Below are 23,151 nucleotides of genomic sequence, written 5' to 3'. Positions count from 1 at the left end.
ATTCATGAATCAACAACATATATGAAATGCCAATTATGGGCCAAGCACCAGATTCTGGGCATAGTAAGAAAAATGAGTAAGAAACTGTACAGGCTTACAGCATATACTAAGCTCTATTTTTAATCATTCTGTGTAATTATAAAGTAATATTCTACTAATGGTATAAAGGTTTTAATCAGGTCCTCCTGAAACCTCTAGCTAAACAAAAATGTTACATGTAATTATGGACATGAAGAATAGAAATAAACCTATATGTTTACAGGCTTCAGTATGAAATACTCTGTAAATCAATCCAACTTCTAAATAATACCCATTAGATTGAAACTATAGAAGAGAGAAGTGGCTAGCAAAAGGGAGTCCACAATATTCAAGTGACAGTCGAGTCAACACCAGAAGAGAATATCTACCACAATGCCTCAGGGGTTACTGCTGTGCATAAACAGATATAATTAAAGAGCTGAATCCAAACTCAAAACAGTTGAAACTTTAAATTACCATATTAAAATAGCTGAGCCAGTAAACAGAAGCACTTTGGGTTCTTTCATGTTAGTCATAACATGGAAACATGAACATATCATACAGTTCTCTCTAAAATGAAGAAAAATATGCCATGAAAGTTTTCAGAACATGGTGCATGTCTGAAAACACTTATTTTGAAGAGAATTCTTAAAAGGGACAGGGTTAATAAATAGGCTGGCTAATATTTCTTTAGAAGAATATTTTCCTTTTTATTATGTAAAGATTCCTAACTCAAGGTAGGACAATTTCTTTTTTAAGTAGAAATTTTGGATAGAGATTCTAAAAAGCTATTAACCAAACGATTATCTATGACTTCTGGAACAATTTAATATGCAGAAATAAAGCAAGTATTCCTAGATAAAATGTCAGGTAGGTAGGTTTTATTATATCATATCCCATGATATTTTTCTTTTTTCAAAAAATTTTTATTTTATATTGGAGTACAGTTGATTAACAATGATGCGTTAGTTACAGGTGTACAGCAAAGTGATTCAGTTATACACATAGGTATATATTCTTTTTCAAATTCTTTTCCCACTTAGATTATTACAGAATATTGAGCTGAGTTCCCTGTATTATACAGTAGGTCTTTGTTGGTTATCTATTTTAAATTTAGTACTGTGTACATGTCAATCCTGAACTCCCAATCTATCCCTACCCCCACCGCATCCATTCCCTCTGGTAACCATAAATTCATTCTCTAAGTCTGTGAGTGTTTCTGTTTTGTAAATAAGTTCATTTGTATCATTTTTTCTAGATTCCACATATCAGTGATCATATAGTAGCTCTATTCTTAGTTTTGAAAGAAACCTCCATACTGTTCTCCATAGTGCTTGTACCAATCTATGTTCCCACCATCAGGGTAGGAGGGCTCCCTTTTCTCCACACCCTCTCCAGCATCTATTGTTTGTAGACTTTTTAATGATGAACATTCTGACTGGTGTGAGGTGGTATCTCATTGTAGTTTTGATTTGCATTTCTCTAATACTTAGTGATGTTGAGAGTCTTTTCATGTGCCTCCTGGCCATCTGTATGTCTTCTTTGGAGAAATGTCTATTTAGGTCTTTGGCTAGTTTTTTGATTGGGTTGTTTGTTTTTTTGATATTGAGCTGCATTTGCTGTTTGTAAACTTTGGAGATTAATCCTTTGTCAGTCACATCATTTGAAAATATTTTCTCTCCCATTCTGTGCAAAAGCTTTTGAGTATAATTACGTTCCATTTGTTTGTTTTTCTTCCCATCACTCTGGGCAAAGGATCGAAAAAGATTTTGCTGTGATTTATGCCAAAGAGTGTTCTGCTTATGTTTTCTTCTAAGAGTTTTATAGTATCAGGTCTTACATTTAGGTCTTTAATCCATTTTGAGTTTATTTTTGTGTATGGTGTTAAAGAAATGTTCTAATTTCATTTTTGTACATGTAGCTGTCCAGTTTTCCCGGTACCATTTATTAAAGAGACTATCTTTTCTCCATTGTATACTCTTGCCTCCTTTGTCATAGATTAACTGACCACAGGCGCATGCATTTATTTGTGAGTTTTCTAACCTGTTCCATTGATCTATCTTTCTGTTTTTGTGCAGTAACATACTATTTTGATGACTGTAGCTTTGTAGTATAGTCTGAACTCAGGAAGCCTGATTCCTCCAGCTTCCTTTTTCTTTCTCAAGATTGCTTTGGCAGGCCTTCCCTGGTAGTCCCAGTGGTTAAGACTCCATGCTCCCAATGCAGGGGGCCCCGGTTGAAACCCTAGTCAGGAAACTAGATCCTGCATGCCGCAACTAAAGATCCCGCATGCCGCAACGAAGATCCGGCATGCCGCAAGTAAAAAAGATCCTGCATGCCATAACAAAGATCTCACACATGGCAACAAAGATCCCGCATGCTGTGACTAAGACCTGGCATGGCCAAAAAATATTTAAAAAAATGATTGCTTTGGCTATCCAGGGTCTTTTTGTCTCCATACAAATTTTAACACATTATTGACTGGGGGATTTTGGCAGAAACTAATGCCTGTGGCCGGTGATTTGTTATGTAAGTGAATACTTAAACACCCACATTTGAGTAAATATCAACAACTTTTTTGCACTTAATGTATTTATTTGAAACTCTGTACATATCTTACTGAAGTATTCTAGTACTTCGTTCAAGTGTGATACACAGTATAGCAATCACCTCTGTGCAGAGGAACAGAACATCTATTACAAAAGAGCAGAACCTACACTTTCCGGTGGCATTTTTTAGTCCTGTGGGTATTATTTCCTCTAGAACATGTTATTTTCTTTTACCTGATAGTCAACAAGGTGGATCTTTGTGGGTGGCTCTTTTAAAAATGCCACAAGAAGGACCAGGTGCAGTACTACCACTACATTCACCAGAATGGTCAGTTACACATTCTCTAGCTACTGCTAACAAAAATTGCTTGTAAGTCATTTTACTCTGTGCATTAAGGCTACAATTAATTTTAAATGCATTGAATAAACCACAATTACTCAAATAGAAGCCCACTTTCTTATACCATTTTCAAGTTTCCTGGAGGATACTGAAGTTTGCCAAATATTGATCAATCGATCAACTCCTTTCATATATTTATTATACTCTAATATACAAGTGGGCTTAGTTATCTGATGACCAGTCCTCCTGTCTTCCTTTCCTGTAGATGCTATGGAGGTGTCATGAATTGTTGTCACCAGGCGGACTAACCTCTTGTCTTTCCATATAAGAATAATGTCTCCCTTCCATGTGAATGTCATTTCTCCCCTCTGTAGATTTTTAGATTTCTCCTTTAATTGGTTTGGTAGACCAGGATTCTCTCTTATAGTCCCACAAATTCTGGTTTTATTTTTCAACAACATTTCAGATGTGGACACACTGTTGTAATAACTGTCTTGGTAAATATGGTGCCACGAACAAAGATAAGGTTGTAGGACTGATAATATTGTTTCTTGCAATTTCTTTCCTTCACCTGTGTAAATCTCAAGTTTGCATATATATCAGTTTCACATTTGCTATCCATCCTGACCAAAATTCCATATTTTGTACATTTTCCAGGATTATAGGTTTTGAATCTAAATCATCCTCTCCACAAGTGATGGCTCTTGTTTGGGTATACAGATGGAAAATAATCCAGAAGAGGTTTAACTTTTGAAATTCTGTCTGCAGGAAGCAGAGTTTCCAAGCTACCATTAAAGTGAAGAAATATCATTATTTGTTCCAAACTTCTTCTCATCATAATCTTTGGAAAGATAGGTGTTTCAAGTAAGGGATCAATCAACCAATATTCTTTCCAGTGTGACTTTATTTGTCCCATCAAAATTATTAATCCAAGAAACTTCTTCATGTCACTATTGGTTACATCACTGCATTTTAAAGCCTTCTCATACTTCTTATATGATTTTTCATTCTGTTCATGATACAACTTTCTTTGAGAAGCAACCAACTTGAAAAAGTCCTTACCAAAAATTAATTCTGTTATTTCACTAACACTTTGCAGGTTATTACATTCAATACTTACACCTGACACATCTGTAAAGTCTTCTAATTTCATGAAATGTTATCTTCAATCCACTTCTGTAGAAGCAAAGGAGCATTCTCCAGCACAGTGGGTTTCATTTTCACTTTCCGAATCAGAATCAATTGCTAAGGTTTTTTATCTTTTTGTTGGTCTAATATTCACACTGTCTGAATCAGAACTATATTCTGAAGAACGATCATCTTCTGAGACAGTAGTATATATGACACTTGGACAATCAGAGAAATTTCGGTGCATGAAATTCACCCACAAATTCTTCTTCACTCAAAATTTCACGATGCTTCATTTTTGAAAATTTTATGGTAATAAACTTGTGTTGATAATATACACAAGGTTAGAACAAAAATCTAACAGAGCAAAATGTAAATACTAATGACAATCGTTAAGTTGTAAAATGAACCCTTGATCAACTTTAGGCTTCTAACAACTTCCCCCAGTGATATTAATTGCATTACTCTCTAAAAACGTATTGATACATCTCCAGTCAATAATGTTCGGGTAACAAAACACGTACTGATATGTCTCCAGTCTATAATGTGTTATGATTTTTTTGTTCTAGTTTGGTAAAAAATGGTAGTTTGATAGGGATTGTATTGAATCTGTTGATTGCCTTGGGTACTATAGTCATTTTGACAATATTTGTTCTTCCAATCCAAGAACATGGTGTATCTCTCCATCTATTTGTGTCACCTTTGATTTCTTTCATCAGCATCTTACAGTTTTCAGAGTACAGGTCTTTCGCCTCCTTAGGTAAGTTTATTCCTAGGTATTTTATTCATTTTGATGCATTGGTAAATGGGATTGTTTCATTAATTTCTCTTCCTCATCTTTCGATGTTAATGTATAGAAATGCAATAGATTTCTGTGTACAAATTTTGTATCCTGCAACTTTACCAAATTCATTGAAGAGCTCTAGTACTTTTCTGGTGGCATCTTTAGGATTCTCTATGTATAGTATCATGTCATCTGTGAAGAGTGACAGTTTTACTTCTTCTTTTCCAATCTGGATTCCTTTATTTCTTTTTCTTCTCTGATTGCCCTGCCTAGGACTTCCAAAACTATGTTGAATTGCAGTGGTGAAAGTGGACATCCTTGTCTTGTTCCTGATCTGTGAGGAAATGCTTTCAGTTTTTCACCATTGAGTATGATGTTAGCTGTAGGTTTGTCATATACGGCCTTTATTATGTTGAGGTATATTCCCTCTAGGCCCACTTTCTATAGAGTTTTTATCATAAATGGGTGTTGAATCTTGTCAAAAGCTTTTTCTGCATCTATTGAGATGATCATATATGGTTCAATTTGTTGCTGTGGTGTATCATACTAACTGATTTGAGGACACTGAAAAATCCTTGCATCCCTTGGATAAATCCCACTTGATCATGGTGTATAATCCTTTTAATGTATTGTCAGATTTGGATTGCTAGTACTTTTGTTCAGGGTTTTTGCATCTATGTTCATCAGTGATATTGGGCTGTAATTTTTTGTGTGTGTGTGTGGTCTCTTTGTCTGGTTTTGATATCAGGATGATGAGTTAGAATGAGTTAGGGAGTGTTCCGTCCTCTGCAATTTTTTGGAATAGTTTCAGAAGGATACGTGTTACCTCTTCTCTAAATGTTTGATAGAATTTGCCTGTGAAGGCATTTAGTCCTGGACTTTTGCTTGTTGGGAGTTTTTTAAACAGTTTCAATTTCAGTACTTGCAATTGGTCTGGTCATACTTTCTGTTTCTTCCTGGTTCAGTTTTAGGAGATTGTACCTTTCTAATAATGTGTCCATTTCTTCTAGGTTATCCATTTCTTTGGCATATAGTTGCTTCTAGTAGTCTCTTAAGATCCTCTGTATTTCTTTGGTGTCCATTGTAACTTCTCCTTTTTCATTTCTAACTTTATTGATTTGAGCCCTCTCCCCTTTTTTCTTGATGAGTCTGGCTAAAGGTCTATTAATTTTGTTCACCTTTTCAAAGAACCAGCTTTTAGTTTCACTGACCTATTATTGTCTTTGTCTCTATTTCATTTATTTCTGCTCTGATCTTTATGATTTCTTTCCTTCTACTAGCTTTGGGTTTTGTTTGTTTTTCTTTCTCTAGTTGCTTTAGGTATAAGGCTAGGTTGCTTATGAGAGATTTTTCTTGTTTCCTGAGGTAAGAGTGTATTGCTATAAACTTCCCTCTTAGAACTGCTTTTACTGTGTCCCATAGGTTTCTGATCGTCATGCTTTTGTTTTCATTTGTCTCTAAGTATTTTTTGATTTTCTATTTGATTTCTTCAGTGATCTATTGGTTGTTTCGTAGGATATTGTTTAGCCTCCATGTGTTTACTTATTTTACACTTTTCTTCCTGTAGTTGATCTCTAATCTCATACCACTGTTGTCAGAAGAGATGCTTGATATAATTTCAATTTTCTTGAATTTCCCAAGTCTCGCTTTGTGACCCAGCATGTGAATAATCCTGGAGAATGTTCCATGTGCTCTTGAGAAGAATGTGTAATCTGCTGTTTTTGGATAGAATGCTCTATAAATATCAGTTAAGTCCATCTGGTCTAATGTGTCATTTAAGGCCTGTGTTTCCTTATTGATTTTCTGTCTGGATGATCTGTCCACTGATGAAAGCGGGGTATTAAAGCCCACCACTATTATTGTGTTACTGTCAATTTCTCCTTTTATGGCTGTATTTGCCTTATATATTGAGGTGCTCCTGTGTTGGGTGCATATATATTATCAATTGTTATATCTTCTTCTTGGATTGATCCCTTGATCACTAGGTAGTGTCCTTCTTGTCTCACCTTTAAAGTCTACTTTGTCTGATATGAGTATTGCTACTCCAGCTTTTTTTTGATTTCCATTTGCATGGAATATCTTTTTCCATCCTGTCACTTTCAGTTTGTATGTGTCCCTAGATCTGAAGTGGGTCTCTTGTAGATAGCATATATATGGGTCTTGCTTTTGTATCCATTCGGCCAGTCTATGTCTTTTGGTTGGAGCATTTAATCCATTTACGTTTAAGGTAATTATCAACATGTACGTTCTTAATGCCATTTCGTTAACTGTTTGGGGTTTGTTTTTGTACGTCTTTTTTCTTCCCTTACTCTTTTGTTCTCTTCCCTTGTGAGCTGATGACTAATTTTAGTGTTGTGTTTGGATTCCTTTTTCTTTTTTGTGTGTGTATCTACTGTAGATTTTTGATTTGTGATTATCATGAGGTTTTGATAGAGCATTCTATATATAAACAAGACTGTTTTAAGTTGCTGGTCTTTCAACTTCAAATGCATTTCTAATCGTCTGCATTTGTGCTCTCTTCTCACAATTCCTGGTTTTGATATCATATTTGTGTGTGGATAATTTCCTACCTTTACTGTGTGCTTGCGTTTACCAAAGAGCTTTTCCATATGGAATTTTTTCATCTCTAGTTTTGGCCTTTTCTTTTCTGCCTAGAAAAGTTTATTTAGCATTTGTTGCAAAGCTGGTCTGGTGGTGCTGAATTATCTTAGCTTTTGGTTGTCTGTAAAGCTTTTGATTTCTCTGTCGAATCTGAATGACAGCCTTGCTGGGTAGAGTATCCTTGGTTGCAGGTTCTTCCCTTTCATCACTTTAAACATATCATGCCACTCCCTTCTGGCCTGCAGAGTTTCTGCTGAGAAATCAGCTGATAACCTTATGGGAGTTCCCTTGTATGTTATTTGTTGCTCTTCCCTTGTTGCTTTTAATATTTTTTCTTTGTATTTAATTTTTGTCAGTTTGATTACTATGCATCTTGGCGTGTTGCTCCTTGGGTTTGTCCTGCCTGGGACTCTCTACACTTCCTGGACTTGGGTGACTGTTTCCTTTCCCATGTTTGGGAAGTTTTCCACTATTATCTCTTCCAGTATTTTCTCAGGTCCTTTCTCTCTCTCTTCTTCTTCTGGGACCCCTATAATGCAAATGTTCGTGCATCTGACATTGTCCCAGCGGTCTCAGGCTGTCTTCATTTCTTTTCACTCTTTTTTCTTTATTCTTGTCTGCAGCAGTGATTTCCACCATTCTGTCTTCCAGCTCACTTATCCATTCCTCTGCCTCACTTATTCTGCTACTGTTTCCTTCTAGTGTATTTTTTTATTTCAGATATTGTATTGTTCATCTGTTTGTTTGTTCCTTAGTTCGTCTACGTTTCTGTATCTTCTCAAGCCATGCCTCCATTTTTTCTTGAGATCCTGGATCATCTTTACTACCATTATTCTGAATTATTTTACGGGTAGGTGATATTTTTCGATAAAGTTTTTGTTACACCAGTATTTAAATTAAATAGATACACTAGCTACACTCACCTGACCAAGTTAAGCTCTAAGCTGAATTTCAAACATCCTATTTACTTTTAGACCACTCTGAACCACAGATGACCAGTTTCATTCAAAGCTGTAATTACTCTGTAAACCTGAAAGCCAAATAAATAGAGGAAATGCAAGATGCAAAATCAAGAAAATACATACCAAAAAAATTTTTAGACATCACCTGTTCAGATTTTATTTAAAAGATTAGGTTTTATTTCAAATGCTTTAACCCTTTAAGTGCTAACTATATTCTTTTAAAAATAGTTCCACTAACATCCAATGTGAAAAACAAACACATAATAATAGATTCTATTTATAATTAAATCACAAAATTAAACAATGCTCTTTAAGTTATAATGACCATAAAGAGAGTTTATTTTTAAGGCCCTAGATATAATACTATTACAGATATTCTTTAAAAGAGGGAAAAAACATTTCTTTCTTTTATTTAAAGGTTTTATTATCCAGGGAGCAAAAAAGCATAGCACCCAATTAAGATTCAACACATCAACCTTAAAGAGATTTATTAATTCCACTGAGGGGATAATAGCTTAGGTGTGGCAGATACCCTGGTAGAGAGCAAGATCAGTAGAGGATATGTGTACTGCAATCACTATGTACCAGGGCACTGCACTGATTAGAGGTTTCTAAATGTTAATTTCATGTGCAGGCCAAACCTAAGAGCTGTTATGTTATTATCCTCCACATTATAAATGAGAGAATTGAGACTGAAAGTAGCTAAATAACTTGCTCACAAACACATAGCTTGTAAGCAACTATATAAGGATTTACCTGAGGTCTGTCTGAATCCACATTCCATGCTCATCTGGAAAGAATACACTGCTAGGAAAACTGCCTTTAAAAAAAATGTGCAGATGAAAAGCCCTATCTGTTCCCTCCTCTGTGCCTTCCCCATACCTTCCTGTGCCTGACTGTTCTCCCTTCTGTGACATCCTTTCTTCTGCAAAGAAATCCAGGCTTTCATCTGATAACAATGTTTGAAGAGGGAGGTGGGCCCCAATGTATTTGCTCCTGGCTCTGAACACACCATAGGGATGGTTAGCGATGAGGATTACCCTTCGTAGGATACTGTTGCTGCCACTTTTTGTTTCTCCAAGTAGGCATGTAAGGGAAAGGTGGATTCAAATGAGGAACAGAAGAGAAAGAACGCAGCAAGGAGGGCAGCAGAGCATCCGGATGTTTTCACTGCTGGATCTCACAAACTGCAATACCAGTAAAGCTAGCGGTAATAAAAATTTTCAATTACTAATGATAGAAAAGTGACTCCCAAACTTGCATTGGTCCAGCTGCATGTTTCTAGTGTTTGGGTCTGAATCATTTACCTATTACCCAGAGTCAACATATCCTTCTCCATATAAGGAAATAGAAGAAAAAAAAAAGTTATTTTATAAAATACAAAATTCTATACAAGAGGGAAGTAAGACTGGGTCACTAACATTATTTCCACTCTAGGAGATGTTTTCACTTTATGATACATATTTCAAATTCTGACATTTTAATTATCATAAATCTTACTTCTTTGGTTTTAACATGGATACTACTTGTGGATTTAAACTGTATTTGAAATCACAACATGTTAACGTGAACTTCTCCTAATATGTTTTTCTTTAATGAATATGGTAACCACAGATACCACCATTTACCAAAAGTACATTTAGAGCCAACACTTTCCCCATCAACATATCTCCATCTTGTTGGTCCACCATATCTTGCTTCTAATTAATCAAACAAATACTTCAAGAGTCTTCTAGAACAACTGTTCTCTGCATACCCTCCACATACTTGAAATTTCAGGTAAAAATACACTGTGGTCACTGTGGGACAATGTTTAAGATAATGAAAATGACATGAGGCATTTCCTAACAGAGTTGTAAGAGTCATGTAAACATCTAATATACCATTAGGCAAGCTATTTTTTGGTTCTTCTTTTTGTTTGTTTGTTTTGCAATACAATAGACATTAGAGTACAGTAAGCTATTTTCTCTACTTACCTGTATGTCTGAAAATTTTTACGATAAGAAGTCAAAAACAGAAACTCCTTCCAAAATACTACTAGATTCTTTCCTCAAAGTATGTACCAAAAATGTCCAAGGAAATTATTTTTTAAAAATAAAGTGTATATTTGAATACCTAAAATAAAGACCCTTCTAGTGAATTAAACTCATTGAACACAAGTTAAACTTCAGAATATTTCATTGGGCATTGAAGTTTAAAGGTATCACTACTAGAATAATCAATTTATTTTGTATCAACTTTAATTTACAACTTAAATACCTCAAGCTTCCATGTATCAATGTGACAATTTCTACTCATCTTCATAGTTGCTTATCAATGCATACCAGGGTAAACAAATAATAAATATACACATAGAGCAAGATGCACATGTATTGAATGCTGCTTTCCTTCCCTTTAAAAGACATTATTTACAAGAGTGGTCTTTGTTACATATTCCTTAACCATTTAGCTAAGTTGTGGTTTCTACCAGTCTCCTGAAATCTTCTCATCAAATACATTTTCCTTTTTCTCATTTTCACTTCTTTGCTGCCTCTGATGCTCCTGGCTCCCTACCTGTGAGTCACTCTCCCAGGCCCCCATGACACAGACTTGCCTGATTTTACCTGCAACTCTCTGACCATTCATTAATCTTCTTTCTTAAGGATTCTTCCTTAGAACTGAGCTGCTCCCTTATGCTGAGAACTTTGTGTTATGCTTTTCTTTAATGATAATTTTATCCTTAGTAAATTTAGATATTCATTAAACAAATATTTACTGTGTGCTCATAGCATGCCTGACAACAAGCCAGGCACTGGAAATACAGCAGTGAAGAAAACAAAGTCCTTATTTTTCATAAAGCTTATATTTTACTGAGGAGATAAGTGGTCAAGCAATAAACAAAACAATTTATAACATAATAGATGATAATAAGTACTATGAAGAAAAATTATGCAGGGCAACAAGTTAAAATGACAGGGAAGGTGGTACTATTTTAGAAAGACTATTTAGAAAGGGTATTCCTTAATGAAATGGGCAACCAATGCAGACATCTGTGGAAAGAGTGATCTGGGTTGAAGGAACAGTAAGAGCAAAGACCCACAGTTGGAGAGAGCCCACAGACATGTCTGAGAAATGGCAAGTCCAGTGTGACTGGAGTAAAGTAAGTTGTGGGTGTGGTAGAAGATGAGATCAAAAAGACCTTCAATGACCTGGTAAGGACTTTGGATGTCATTCTTCAGAGTCTCTCTCATGGCTCTGCCACAATTATCACCTGACGTTTGATGACTCTTAAACCTGCCCCTCTAGTGCCAGCCTTTCCATCGAGCTCCATTTCCATATGGCAAAACTGGCATCTCTCTTTTGAGGACCTATTATTCCTCATTCTCAACATATCTAAAAGGGTGTTTCTTTTAATCTTCCAAACTGAAAATTACAACGTCCACACAATGTTTCCATTCATTTTATTTCTGTATCACCTTCCTAATCATCCAAGAAACACATCCTCAGTCGTCTTGGATTCTCCTTCAACCCAGTCTGCAACATTCACTGTAACAGTTCTTTTGTAACAAACCATCCCTTCTTTTCACTGCTAACACCCAACCAGAGAATTTATTACCAAAATCTGGATCCCTGAAATGGCCTCCTGGATGGTCTCCCTTTCTCCAGCCTTCTCTCCCTGTCCAAGTTGTCCTACATACTATTAGCCTGATTAGTCTTACTCAAACTCATTTAAAAAGTTTCAACCCAGCCATAAACAGGTCTCTGCCTCTTTGTAACAGTACAAAAATACTTAATTTATAATTTAGTTTGATACACTGCAAGCCAAATGAACAGCATACATTGGGATAATCTGCTCATTCATCTCTAGCAGAATAGAAAAAAATCTCATCTTTGCCAACTTAGGTCAATAGGGAAACTATGCTTTCCATTATATATTTCTCCAAAATTCATTCTTTTTCAATAAATAACTACTAAGTCTTTATTTTAGCATATTATTAGCAGCTTAACCACAACATTAAGATATTACATGCATTATTTCTCACTTAATTCTCCCAATAAAGTTCTAAAGTATTTTCATCATTTCCATTTCACAAATAGAAAAAAGAAAATGAAAGCTGTCTGATTTTTAAGTCACTTGTTCAAAATCATCAAGTCATTAAGGTTGTAAAGCTGAGTCTCTGATCCAGGCTTTCTAGCTCTAAATTCTTGGATCTTCTTAGTATGTCACATATTGTTTTAGGAATGTTAGCTGCTTATAAGAGAGAAGGAAAGGTTTATTTATTTATAACAAGCTGTATTTATATACTTCACTTTCAAGTGTTCTGCAATACTAAAGTGATAGAAACAGGTGACATGCAGAGTACTGAAACAGTTTTCCCCCAAAGAAAACTGGCCAAAGTTACATTGGAAAAATGTCTTTCTGTCAATATTAGATTATTGATACAAAGCTGAGAGCACATTTGAAATATTTATTGACCAAAATGTTAAAAACGTAACATGAATTAACATGTAACTAGAGTTATCGGAATCGTAACTTCTTCAGGTTTGTCAATCTAAGCCAACATTGTTGATTCCTTAGTCATGTAAAATAATCTAGCTATAAGAATAGAGAGCCATTAGCAGAAAAACCGTAGAAATGTAAGTTCCTAAAGGCACAGAAATCCCAAAGAATTTAGGAGGTAAGAGCAGATCTGCAAATAATACCGTTTAACAAAAATATTTTAACAAAATGTCCTATTTCCATAGGACGATTGTAAAGCTCAAAGGAAACAACGCAAATGGAATAATGTTATACAGAATTATATATTTTAATTACTTTATAAGAATATCCTATAGAGACAGAAACTTTATCAGTGTGCTTTTGGAAGCAATAACTGTTGCTGGTTGGATGATTCAATTAGCATGAACTATTCTGGCATGTTTCAAAAGCACTGCCATTTTAAAACATTAAAAATGTCTAAAAATGCAACCATAGTAATAGTGCACGGGTTGGGGGTGAGGGAGAAAGACAATGACAAATTGGTCCAAAAGGACACTGAGACTTCATAGTTGGAAGACCATTGTGCTGACAATTAGTAACAGGAAGCAGAGCACAAAACAAATGAATGAAAAAAGCTGAACTTGCAATGAAAGACCTTATTATAGTGCAGAAACATTATTGTAATAAAGGGGCAATGTACTCTCCTCCATAAAACTTTCAAACAGGCACCCTTGCCTCTTTTTTCATGCTCTGCATTTCATTTTTTCATTAGCATCTGCTTGATTATGTATTATTTCCAACCCCAAAGAATGCCTCTCTATCCTTCCTAAATTCCAAGGCTTAAAGGTCCTTCCCCTGACTGTGGCCTTGAGCCTCATTTAACTTTATTCAAAATATAACAAATGCTTTAAAATAGCATAAAGATATAGGGGGAAAAACAGAAAGGCAGCGATTTAGTATATAACTGCAGTGGGATAAAAAATGTGTCCCTCAAATCTAGTTTGTTAAAAATGCAATGATAATATAATACGTACTAATATCCGATGATTCTGTCTCTAAAAATTAGTGTTTCTCCTATGACTTCTTTGATATAATTGGAAGAAGAAGGCTGAAATCTTCACCTACTAAATTCTCTGCATTAAGCTTCAGTTTCCTTAAATGGAAATATCCAAAAGCTCTGAAATATATTTTCATATACTAGTTGAGAATGACAAGATTTGATCTATGATGCTAACATATAATCTAGTCTAGGGGCATGGAAAGCCCACACCTTCTGAACTGCCTATGCAGACCCTACAGCAGCCAGAAGCTGCTTTCAGCACCCTGAAGACCCTACAGCAGCCAGAGATGTTTTAGTTAAGCAGTGGTGTGATAAAAGCACTGGCCTTGACACCTGAAAGCTGTGGGTTTAGCTTTCAGTTCCAAAGTTTATTAGATGCATGACCACTGGCAAATTCTATGAGCCCAGTTTCCCTAGCTATAAAATAGAGATATTATGTATCCTGAAAAAATGTCAGCAGGACTAGTAATATACATATAAAGTGCATAGCACACAGGTGCTCAACAAGTGGTTATTATTATTATTACTTCTCAATAGACTGAATGTTCCAAGAAATTATTATCTGCTGCTGATAGGCAAATCATTGACTTCTAGAAGAAAAGACTTCAGAGATTCTTCATTCCAACTCCTTCTCATCACAGATGATAAAACACCAGGGTGGTGAAGTGACTGGCCCAATATTACATAATAAATTTCTATCAAATAATCAGCCACCTGGCTACCACCTCCATGCTTGTCCCTCTGCTGTAGTATAAATAAATTTCACAGTTAAATAAAATATACCTCTTGAGAACAATGACAGTCTGCTATTAACCTACTGTTAATAATACTTGACATATAACGAAGTTTTTGTGGTACTGAATATACATTACTTGAAGAGTGTCATTATCTCTGAACCCCATTTATGATTAAATGCATTCAAGCCGGGTGTTAGTCCAGAATCCAAATCATAGTTAATTGTTCAATGTACTCGCTTTGAGACTCTAGGAAAGTTTCTTAATCTCTCTAGGTCTCAGTTTCACTATTTAGTTTGGTTTTTTTAAGGTAATATTCATTTCATGTTTTTCTTGTCATGTTCCTGTAAATAAGGCACCTCATACATAGTAGGCACTTAAAAAATGTTAGTTCTCTTCCTTTACTTCCTTAAGTCTCTGTTAATGTCATATGTATTAATTATAAGTAAGATGGGATTAAAGCAGCAAATATAATGGGCATATAATCATTTTTTAATTTACAATTTTGGGATTTTTTTTGGCTGCAACATGCAGCCTGCAGGATCTTAGTTCCTCGACCAGAGCAGTAACAGGGCAGAGTCCTAACCACTGGATCACCAGGGAATTCCCTAATTTACATTTTTTAAAAAGTAATTACATATAAAGCTCTACTTTTTAGAAAAAAGAATTAAGTTAAAAAACAAATATTAAACAAATAAGGCAGCTAGGTTTTATTTACATTTAACTTAACCAAAAATAATCTATAGAAGTAATCTGGTGATAAATGAGTATACTCAGAAATGTGTGTAAAAAGAATTATTTTTACTCTTCAGATATGGAAGGGTATCATAGAGGAAAATTCTAGGATCAGTAATAAGATAAAACAACAGTACAAGGATCCTTAGCACCAAAGGCTAGCTGAGTGTTATACATTCAGTAAAATTTTATTTGAAAAACTGAAGTATATTGACCTATTAATAATTAATTTAATATTAAAAAATTATACGAAAATCCACCACAGCTGCTTATTACACACAGGCTGCAGGTGGTTATCCTCCCACCCCACACCCAGTAATCACTCTGCATTCACACCACCTCAGCTCTCTTACACAAAATAGGTTGGATTTTGAAAAAATAAACAGATAGATGATGCGCCCCTTTCCAAGCTAAAAGCTACAGTTCAAAATATTTTTAGCTAAAAAAAGAGTATTGACTTTAAGATGATATTTTAAAATAGAATATTTATTTGCATCAGTAAGATTATTTTATATTCTACTAGAAGAGAAGATGAATAGCAATGTTACTACAGAAACTGCATGTAAAACGCCAAGTAAGCAAATAGGGGACCGAATGCCTAACTCTGACACTAAGAAAACAAAGTATCTGGTATGATTATGGCATTCTGCTAAATATTTCAAGTGCCATATTTATTCGTATCATTTATCCTTCTTTCTCCTTTGATATTTTTCACTCTATAAAGGGATAAAGAAATAACATACCATCTGGAGATTTCATTCATATCTGAGGATTTCATACCCATTTAAATTAACAATAAGAGATTCAGCTGAAGTTTCTTAGAAATAATTTTTTCAAATTATTGCTATTCCTGTTACCTGGAATATATGCCATCTTTTGAAATCTTACTATTTCTCCAAACAATCTCAGTTTTCAATGAGGCTTTTCTTGATGATCTAGTCCTTAATGACACCTCCCTTTCCTAAACTCTTACTGAATATATTAATTATAAACTTACTTCAGAACTGAACCATCAAAATACCAATCACAAAATACTAACTCCAAGGGTTTGTGGCATATTTTTGGTACTAGATTATAAATTCTTCAAATCCAAGAGCTACATCGTATGTCTGTGGATTAATGAAATGAACGCAGGCTTTAAGATTAGCATCCTGTTACACACAGGTTGAAATTCTGGCTCTGCCATTTGCCAGATAAGTGACCTAAAGCAAGTCACATAATCTCTCTCAGTCTCTTTAAAATGGAGAACATAATACTTACCTCAGAATGTTGTTGTGAAGATTAAATGAGATAACATATGTGAAAGGGCCTGGCACATAGTAACGCTCAAAGAAAGGTTGGTTTCCTTCCTTATTTCCTTCTTTTTTCCCTCAGTACCTGGTACAATGTTGAGAACACAATAAACCCTCAATAAAAACTTTCTAAATATTCATTTGAACTTAGATTTCCTAAAAATATGTTTAATTATTAATTGTGATAACTCCTATGTTTCCAAATTGTGTCACTTTAAATCATATGCACATAAGGTAAGAAATTTCAAAACAGAACAAAGCGTGTGAGGTTGTTACTTAGGATGATGAGAAAAGGAAGTAAAGAAAGGTAAAAATATTTAAAAACAATTTAATTTAAAAGTATTTAAGAAGAATTCAGTGAAAATTATTACATGTATGGTGTTCTTTACATAAGTATCTTTGGATAAGTGAGAGTTGATTGCTGACCTTAGGGGAAGTTGAATGAGGGAGGGAGGGAGGGAGGGAGGGAGGGAGGGAGGGAGGCAGGCAGAGAGAGAAGGAAGAAGATGAGAAAGGGAGGAAGGGAAAAAGAAAGGGATGAAGGAAGGGAGGAAGTAAGGTTGGTTCTGCTGGGATCTCTTTTATGTCCTCACATTAACGTAAGCTATTAACATTGATCACTCCTTGCCTGGCTTCCCCTAAAAACAATCCCCATTGCAAACTCCATCTTACAAAAATGCAATTATCTAACGGGAGAACCAAATTAATTAAAAAATTTTCCACAGTGGATGGTAACCAAAGGATCCTCTTAGAACAGTCAGAAAGATATTTGAGGATTTATTACTTTTATTAAAAAACAAAAAACTTCTGACTAAAACTTCTAATTAAAGAATTTGGTCTGCACCCAGTTCCTCTGAGGTCAATCCAAATGGTGCTGCCCTTTCAGCTGCAGTGATGTCTTCTTCGTTTTCCAGAAAGGCTACGGGCACGGTTTAGGGGTCTAGCTCATGTTGTTTAGTTATAAGGAAGACTAGCCTCTACAGACAATAGTCTTCGGCATTAAATAAAACTGAAAATTTTCCCCAAACCAAACAAGAGCTGCTGGTCTCAACTTCAACCTCGTTGTAGACAGGTTCTACTTAAAACTTGTAATGGTCTTTAAAGAAAACCCAATAGAGTAGTTTCCACCCTACTCCAATGTAACTTAGCTCGAGAGGGGAAAATGGCTGCCATTTAACTCAATTAAGAAAATATTACTGAGCATATTCTATCTTATGTTATTACTTTTATTTGTATAGCATTTATAATTTACAAAGTGTTTTCACTTATATCATCTCATTTAACCCTCACCATAATCCTGAGAAGTAGATAACCTCACGTTTAATGAGAAAAACGAAGATCAGAAAAGTTATGCCATTTGCCCAAGGTCACATAGCTAGTAAAGTAGCAGAACCAAGACTCAAACTTAGGTCTACTGACTCCAAGCCAAGTGACCTTCCAATATACCAGATCTTATAATAAATGTTATAGGAAAATTTTAAAATGAGAATACACAGTGATTGTGCTCTGGAAGTTTATCATTTCCCTTGATTCTACATAAGATCCCATAGTAAGTTATATGCTGATGAATGGGGCTCAGAAGGTAAAGACTACAACTAAATAGATTAGCTCTAGAGTAAATCAGAAAAGAGGGGTGAGAGATCATCTTTTCCTGTATTAGGGGAAATACAGGCTCTAACCAAAATCTGAGCAGGTCACCTGATTAAAATCGTGAGATTATCTAATAGGAAACTCAAATGATACACACATAAATTTATGTTTATAAAGGACATGTAACTGATTAAATCTTTCAGAGATACAGAGGGTTGTTCTCACATGTAGGAGGAGCTGGATTTGAAACTCTAAATCCATTAAAATGGTATTACACATTTTCTTTTGTGCACATTCGTTGTACAATGTAGAAAAAAGGAGGAAGGAGTAGAAATTCTATTGAAAATTTTTTTCTTATCAGATTGAAGTGTGACTTGAATGAGAGGAAGGAAATATGTGACTAAATATGGCATTATACTGTTTAACATTTTCTAAAAACTATATCCTTCTAAAGTGATTTTTAAAAAAGGTTCTCTCCACTCCCAATTCTAAACTTAGTTTATGGGTTAAATTTTGCAAATATATGAATATAGTACCACCCATAAAAATGAAGGATAGGAAGAAATTTTGATTAAATTTATAGTAATTCACTTAATTTTTAAGTAAGACATTCCTTACAGTGAGATAGATGCACCTAGTACCAGATATAACTGTCTGTTTTCCTAAAAATCTGAACCCAATTAGAGGGAAAAAAGCACCAAATCTTCAAATGATCAAATACATAATATAGTCTAAAAATCACTCAAAACAAAAGCAGGGTTAGAATTCCACATGCAATTGAACCTAATGAAATCTAGCAATTTAGGTCCCAAAAATGTATGGAACATTGAGGACTAATAGAAGAAGAAAGGAATACTTACAGTATACAGTAAGTATTCCTTTCTTACTGTATAAACATAAATATGAAAAAATTCATCTTCCTCTTGTGAAAATGGAGAAAATTTAAGATTCTTCTGAGCAAGATGATATTTGCAAGGGAAGATTTTTTTCTGAACATGAATCTATCCTATGCATTGCTTCCAAATACTCCAGAGAGGAGAATACTTGAAGGCAAGAGATGTATTAAGAGACTATCAAAATAATCCGGGGTGGGGGGGAAATGATGAAGTACTGAACTAGGATGGTTGCAGTGAGACTGGAAAATAGGGAAAATAAGACAATCCGTAGCTGACTGATTGACTCATGGTAGAAAGAGAAAGAAAACTATTCATCTATGGATGAATGCCTTCTACTGTACACTATAACCATATAGGTTCTTTTTTAATCAAACAGTGATTGGACACCTAATGCTCAAAAGCCACCAATGGTTTGCTCAAAAGCCACCAATGGTTTTCAACAGGTTTCCATTAAAAATATCAAACTGGTATTCAAGATCCTTCACAACCTGATTACAATTTATCTAATCGTAACTTTTTTTCCTCCAACAAAAACTCTCTATCCATCTAGCATATTGCCTATACTATTCACAAACAGGCTACTCCTTAATTCCAGACTTCATATTTGCTTATGTTGTTAACCTCACTGAGAAAGTCTTCCTTCTTCCAAAAATCTAAATATCACCTGTCCTTCTGGGCTCATGTTAACCTTATGTCATGTGTAAATTCTTATCTAGTCACCTTACCTTACCTTTACCTACTCTCTCAACTTCTACAGCATTTATTTTCTATAAAATTCATCTCATTTTTCCTCCCATTGCTATATGCTCTATTCAAATGTGTTCCAGAGTCAATGATAAATTCCTAGTAACTTACCTAACCATAATTCTGATTAGAGATATAATTTCCTTGAAAAAAATATTATTTTACTTCCATTTCTATAGTATATCTAGAAGGCAATTACACATATAGTTCACATTTGCTCCACCCAAAAAAGGATAAAGGTCAAATACTGATATCCGCATTTTATAGGTGTTGGAGAGTTGACAATCCATATGCCAAAGGATATTTAGAATTTAAGAGTTGGAATCTGACCCAAAATCAGATCTCAAAGCTCTAGATAGGGAAAATGTCACAGAATAGAGGCGGGGAATTGTGGGGGGAGGCGGGCCAAGGGGCTAGCGCAGAGCGGGAGATAACACCTAAATGATGGTAGAGAGATTTGAGTTTTAATCTTGATACTTAACTACCACTACCTGGTAGGGCAACCTTAAAAAGATCACTGAATTTTCAAAGGCTTTTTTTTTTCTCATCTAAAAAAGAAGAAATCTGGACTAGATGTTTTCAGGCATTCATTCAAAAACAGTTATTAAACCCTAGTATGTAGGCACTAGGAGATATAACACTAGGCTTTTTCCCCTAAAATAACTCACAGATTAGTGGACGAGACATACACATGAACAAGACAACCAAGAAACAACGTGATAACAACAAAAGATAACGGCATTGTAAAGAGCAGAGAGGAATAATTTAGCAAGGAATGAGGATAGGGATTTAAATCTGAATTGTCTTAAAGGACGAAAAAAAAATTATTCCGGCAAGTAGAGGACAGAAGGACATTCCAATCAGACAGAACAGCAAAAACAAAGGCTCAGAGTAGGAAAGCAGCATAGTTTATATAGGGAATTATAAGCAGTTCAGTACTGCCAAAGTATAATTGGACAGCAAAAGAGAGATGAGGCAAGAGTTGAAAGCAGAGGCCAGATTGAGGAGATCTTCGTGTGATATAGAAGGAATCTGGACTTTATCCAGTAGGCAATGAAGATCCAGGGCAGGGCTTTCACAGGGAAGCAGCATAGTTAGGACTTAATTTTAGAAAGATCACTTTGACAGTCATGTGAAGGAAGAATATGAGTGGTAGAAACTACAGGCAGAGATCTATAGTTAAGAATCTATAGCAGAGATGATGAGGGCTTATTCGAGGGTGATTACAGAGAAGGATGTAAGTTAAAGAAATAAGCAAAACCAGCAGGACTAGAAATGAATTGGGAGTGGGGTGAAGATTTGAAGGAAAAAAAAAGGCATGGAAGGCAGGTTTCTGCTCAAGACAGAACTGAGGTAGTGAGACTTACAGGGGGGAAAGTTGACAAAATTATCTTCAATTCAGCTTAGGATATGTTGACTACAAAAGAATATCTAGGTAGAGATGTCTTGCAGTCAGTTGAATATAGTACCTTAATGCTCAGAAAAGAGGCCTGCCCTGAAGATACATAAGTGTGGGAGCAAGCTGCATAATAGGAGTAACTGAAACCTTAATGTGAATGTGACCATCCAGGGAGAGGGTACATAGTGAGAACAGCCCTTGGCCAGAATCCAGTTAGATATCAAAATGCATGCAATAGGCAAAGGAAGAAAACCAGGAAAGAAAAGCATCCTAGAACACAACGGGAGAGATCATCCCAAAAAGGAAGTAGTAATCAGAAGTATAAAATATATCCCAGATATAAATTCAGGAAAAAAAGAACTGAAAAATGTCTACTAGTCTTAGCAATTAAGGGGTCACTGGAGAACTTACTAAAAAGTGGTTTCAATCAAGTGAGTAAGAAAGCAAGTTAGGCTGCAGTGGACTGGAAAGTAGAAACAACTAGTATAAAGACTTATCTGTTTGGAAATTTTAAATCAGAAGAAAAGGAATTTGAAACTTCATGAAGATTGGAAAGATCAATTCCAAGTCCCTTCTAGTTCTCATATTTTATATTTTTCATATGGATAAAAAACCTATTTTGGTAAAATTTCATTAACACCCACAAAGATTAATTTTTGAAGTACCATTTTTAATTATCAGGAAAAATAGGGGACTCATTGTAGCTATGAATGGAATACATGTGTATATGTAACATTTCCCAAAGTAGCTTCGAAATACCTTGTATTTCTAGTTTCTTTTTTCATATAAGAGTATCTTTTTTCATATACTAAAGTGGGCTAGGACAAAAGGGAAACTATTAGTGGAGTAACCCTCTCTGGCTCCAACTGTTCCTTCTCTTAATATCTCATGAAAACATTCTTTGTTACCCTCTGCCTGGAATATCCTTCACCTCTATTTTAATTTGCTTAATTCCTACTCACTCTTCAAGAGCCTGCTCAAACTCCCCTCAGAATCACAGAATGTTAGAGACAAAAGGGCCTTACAAATTCATTGAATCCAGATGTTCTCACTATGCTGATGAAGGGACTAAAGACCACAGCGTCTCAGAGAATGACCTGCCCAAGGTCATACTCATGGCTTTTGGTGGAGCTTAAATTTGAACTATTTCTTCAACCAGGGCCCATTTCACTACACATTATTTCCTCAGATAATTATTATTTATAAAACTTACAATTGCAATACGTCAGGCGTTAAAAATAATCAATTTAAAATAGTTTATTTAGTGTAAGATCCACATTAACACCCTTCCAAAAATTAAGGAGCCGGTCTATAACTTCACTTATTAGTTTGAGTCAACTATCCACAACTACTTGATTATACAAACAAAGATTACAGATGTCGACTAGTATTAATTTCATGGATAAGTTGACTGTCAGTCACTAAATAGGTTTTCTCCTCAAGAGTGCAGCATTTATTTCAGCCTCTGCCAGTGGAAGTGTCAGAGCAGATGTTGGCAGACTGTGACATACAGTATGTCTTTAAAACTTGTTGAGGTGTGAAATTTCATAAGGTCAAAGAATGCTGCATTTTGATCAGCAGATACAGGAGTTCTGTACTTTATAAATTATTTCAGACAAACCAATAATAGCATTTGCTAGTAAAATAGAAGAAACTAAGAAACCATACTGGCTTTAGGTCAGATATGATAATGTATGTTGCTTATGTTTTAAAAGCCAATTTCTATCACTTTAAAGCAAATGCTTGCACAAAAGATCTTTAGAAAGAAAATGCATTCTTAAAGTCAATACAAAGTACAAGATATTATTTCAAATGACAATAGGATTTTTAAAATAATTTTCTTCTGAAAGAAAGCCATAA

At 35.0% G+C, this 23,151-nt stretch overlaps 1 protein-coding gene across 31 annotated transcripts in view; it reads right to left on the bottom strand.

The window, feature by feature from the left end:
• AKT3 (AKT serine/threonine kinase 3) overlaps positions 1 to 23,151 on the bottom strand; it is a 395,069-nt gene that overhangs the window by 224,396 nt on the left and 147,522 nt on the right. The window contains exons 4-5 of one of the 31 annotated variants that reach the window (XM_079905018.1): positions 16,631 to 16,747; positions 8,344 to 8,450 (exon numbers count right to left, since the gene is read on the bottom strand). The exons of 29 other annotated variants lie outside the window; for them this stretch is intronic. The gene's annotated coding sequence lies outside the window, so the exon portion shown is untranslated. The remainder of the gene's footprint in view (positions 1 to 8,343; positions 8,451 to 16,630; positions 16,748 to 23,151) is intronic. One more of the 31 variants, XM_079905017.1, reaches the window with a different exon arrangement.

Source organism: Stenella coeruleoalba (genome assembly GCF_951394435.1).
Source record: "Stenella coeruleoalba genome assembly, chromosome: 1".
Classification (NCBI taxonomy): Eukaryota; Metazoa; Chordata; class Mammalia; order Artiodactyla; family Delphinidae; genus Stenella; species Stenella coeruleoalba.
This window is presented reverse-complemented; position numbering and strand designations above follow the sequence as displayed.